The 2,500-nt window shown below is 61.4% G+C and overlaps 1 non-coding gene across 1 annotated transcript; it reads left to right on the forward strand.

Annotated features, from left to right (window-relative positions):
- The first annotated feature begins 2,218 nt into the window (after positions 1–2,218).
- On the forward strand, positions 2,219–2,372 carry LOC140472516 (5.8S ribosomal RNA). The gene has a single exon (XR_011957689.1). It is a non-coding gene; the product is annotated as a 5.8S ribosomal RNA (ribosomal RNA).
- The last annotated feature ends 128 nt before the right edge of the window (positions 2,373–2,500 follow it).

Genomic DNA, 2,500 nt, shown 5'->3' on the forward strand with positions numbered 1-2,500 from the left:
CCCTGCTCCGCCCGCACGCCGGCGTGCAGGTGGCTGCTGCTAAAGGTGGGGAGTGTATGTGCGGTCCGGGTGGCTTTCCTCTGGCGAGGGAGAGACCTTAAGCAAACTCAGAGACAAATCTTGACGGTCGATCACTCGTAAAAATAAAACGTGACAAACTTTGTGTTGGTTCAAGTACGAAAGGATCTCTGTCGGCTTGGGGGTACGCCCGTTTCCGTTTCAACTTGTCTCGCGAGGGTGGTTTCGGGGCCAGCAGGAGAGCTCGTCGGGGTAGCAGGCCCTGCAGCCGTGGTCACCGCCAAACCCCCACAACTCGAGCAAGTGAAAAAAAAGTAACAGGAGCGAAAGCATCTCTGTCGGCTTGGGGGTACGCCCGTTTCCGTTTCAACTTGTCTCGCGAGGGTGGTTTCGGGGCCAGCAGGAGAGCTCGTCGGGGTAGCAGGCCCTGCAGCCGTGGTCACCGCCAAACCCCCACAACTCGAGCAAGTGAAAAAAAAAAGTAACAAATAAGAAAGGATCGTCGGCTTGGGGGTACGCCCGTTTCCGTTTCAACTTGTCTCGCGAGGGTGGTTTCGGGGCCAGCAGGAGAGCTCGTCGGGGTAGCAGGCCCTGCAGCCGTGGTCACCGCCAAACCCCCACAACTCGAGCAAGTGAAAAAAAAAGTAACAAATAAGAAAGGATCATTATCGGCTGGGGGTACGCCCGTTTCCGATTCACCTTGTCTCGCGGGGGTGGTTTCGGGGCCAGCAGGAGAGCTCGTCGGGGTAGCAGGCCCTGCAGCCGTGGTCACCGCCAAACCCCCACAACTCGAGCAAGTGAAAAAAAAAAGTAACAAATAAGAAAGGATCTCTGTCGGCTTGGGGGTACGCCCGTTTCCGTTTCAACTTGTCTCGCGAGGGTGGTTTCGGGGCCAGCAGGAGAGCTCGTCGGGGTAGCAGGCCCTGCAGCCGTGGTCACCGCCAAATCCCCACAACTCGAGCAAGTGAAAAAAAAAGTAACAAATAAGAAAGGATCGTCGGCTTGGGGGTACGCCCGTTTCCGTTTCAACTTGTCTCGCGAGGGTGGTTTCGGGGCCAGCAGGAGAGCTCGTCGGGGTAGCAGGCCCTGCAGCCGTGGTCACCGCCAAACCCCCCACAACTGTTGGGCGCCTACCTGCGCGGGGCAGGAGGACACTTTCCGATTTCAAATCTCCGTTTGCCGAGTCCACCCCGAACGCACGCGGGCGGGCGGGTTCGCATCACCCTTCGTCACAAGGGGCGAAGCCCGTTCCACCGTCTCGTCAGTAGTGCCGACCGGTCTGTGATCGACGAGGGGAGCCACACCAGGTCCGGCCCTGCTGCTTGGCGGCACCGCGTCGTCGGGAGCTCGCGACAGACGGAGGGTTTCGGTGTACTCTCCAGCCACGGGAAACGAAGCCGGTGATGCAGGCGCCGGTCTTTCGCTCCCAAATCGGCTGGGTTTACATCGTTGCTATCTAGTCACGCTCCCTTCAAACCCGACGGGGTACCTATTCCCCTCACCCGTCTGTGCGTATACAGCCTCTTTGCACTTGCGGGATGGGGGTGGTGGTTTAAAGACTCTCGAGTTGCCGCCCGTCGGTCTCCGAGCTCCGTGCAGTAGTGATCCCCAGCGAACTGCCAGCAGGGCGAACGAGCGATCCCGCTCTCGGTCGGGGCGCCTGGCGTCGATCGGTGGTCGGTGGCTTGCGGGCAAGCTGCGCTGTGAGTGTGGGAACGAGTATGACGAGCCGTTGCCGCGACTCCCAGTCCACCTCGGCGGTGGCTGGGCCGGGCGGGCGTCTGCTCGGGCGAGTGCCGCCCCCGCCTCCTCGCAGGAAGTCCGCTCGCCGACACGCCGCCACGTGCACGCGTCAGTGACGCTGCCGAACCGATGGCCGGTGCCCGTTCCCGCCTCTGCTTTTCCTAGGGCAAAGCTGCTGCACGCCTCGTGATACTAGGCGGGCGACATGGTGGCGGTGATCCTGCCTCCGTCGCTGCGGTGCGTTGGGGCACGCATCGCCTCTTGGGCGCCCTGTCCTCCTCCCCCCAATAGACGTATGTTTCTGCGGGCCGCACCAGGATGGTGCTCCCCATCGCTTCACGCCACCCTGCTCCGCCCGCACGCCGGCGTGCAGGTGGCTGTAGCTCAAGGTGGGGAGCGTATGTGCGGTCCGGGTCGCTTTCCTCTGGCGAGGGAGAGACCTAAAACAAACTCAGACAACTCTTGACGGTGGATCACTCGGCTCGTGCGTCGATGACGAACGCAGCTAGCTGCGAGAATTAATGTGAATTGCAGGACACATTGATCATCGACACTTTGAACGCACTTTGCGGCCCCGGGTTCTTCCCGGGGCCACGCCTGTCTGAGGGTCGTTTGGCAATCAATCGCACTCGCCTTGGCTGGCGAGAGCGCGGCTGGGGTGTCGCAGAGGACCCGTCCTCTTTGTCCCCCTAAGTTCAGACTCCGGAGCCCTCCGGCGTCGGAGCGCTTGGCCTTTCCC

This window comes from Chiloscyllium punctatum, unplaced genomic scaffold (genome assembly GCF_047496795.1).
Source record: "Chiloscyllium punctatum isolate Juve2018m unplaced genomic scaffold, sChiPun1.3 scaffold_353, whole genome shotgun sequence".
NCBI lineage: Eukaryota > Metazoa > Chordata > Chondrichthyes > Orectolobiformes > Hemiscylliidae > Chiloscyllium > Chiloscyllium punctatum.